Source organism: Oncorhynchus keta, unplaced genomic scaffold (assembly GCF_023373465.1).
Source record: "Oncorhynchus keta strain PuntledgeMale-10-30-2019 unplaced genomic scaffold, Oket_V2 Un_contig_21531_pilon_pilon, whole genome shotgun sequence".
NCBI classification, from domain to species: Eukaryota; Metazoa; Chordata; class Actinopteri; order Salmoniformes; family Salmonidae; genus Oncorhynchus; species Oncorhynchus keta.
The window spans coordinates 1-868 of NW_026282492.1; the positions used below are offsets into that span (position 1 = coordinate 1).

General features: G+C 45.3%; 1 non-coding gene and 1 pseudogene across 1 annotated transcript; both read left to right on the forward strand.

Moving 5' to 3' along the window:
* Positions 1-43: 43 nt before the first annotated feature.
* Positions 44-161, forward strand: LOC127921150 (5S ribosomal RNA). Its single transcript, XR_008108302.1, has one exon. It is a non-coding gene; the product is annotated as a 5S ribosomal RNA (ribosomal RNA).
* A 237-nt stretch (positions 162-398) lies between these two features.
* On the forward strand, positions 399-515 carry LOC127921151 (uncharacterized; annotated as a pseudogene).
* Positions 516-868: the final 353 nt, after the last annotated feature.

The following is an 868-nucleotide window of genomic DNA, read 5'->3' on the forward strand; positions in this document are numbered from 1 at the left end:
CTCACTTTGACTTTATATATAGTGCGCCGAGAGATAATTTCGCGCTTACGACCACACCGCCTGAGTACGCCTGATCTCGTCTGATCTCAGAAGCTAAGCAGGGTCGGGCCTGGTTAGTACTTGGATGGGAGACCGCCTGGGAATACCAGGTGCTGTAAGCTTTTTTGTCAACTCTGTCCGTTTCTTCCACAAGGCTGAAATATGTGCCCTCGCTTTGAAAATAAGTAAGCAAGATTAGTTTGTATTTCACCCAACAATCTGTGCTACAAATTATGGCTGCAGTATATGCAATTTCTTCCACTTTTGAGTGACACAAAGATACTTATCTACATGGTGAAAATGCAACAGTTAATCACAATCACTTTGACTTTATATAGTGCATCGAGAGTTAGTTTCTCACTTACGACCACACTGCCTGAGTACGCCTGATCTCGTCTGATCTCAGAAGCTAAGCAGGGTCGGGCCTGGTTAGTACTTGATGGGAGACCGCCTGGGAATACCAGGTGCTGTAAGCTTTTGTCAACTCTGTCCGTTTCTTCCCACAAGGCTGAAATATGCCCTCGCTTTGAAATAAGTAAGCAAGATTAGTTTGTATTTCACCCAACAATCTGTGCTACAAATTATGGCTGCAGTATATGCAATTTCTTCCACTTTTGAGTGACACAAAGATACTTATCTACATGGTGAAAATGCAACAGCTGTTAATCACACTCACTTTGACTTTTATATAGTGCACCGAGAGAAAGTTTCTCGCTACGACCACACTGCCTGAGTACGCCTGATCTCGTCTGATCTCAGAAGCTGGGCGCAGGGTCGGGCCTGGCTGGGGTACTTGATGAGACCGCCTGGGAACACCAGGTGCTGTAAG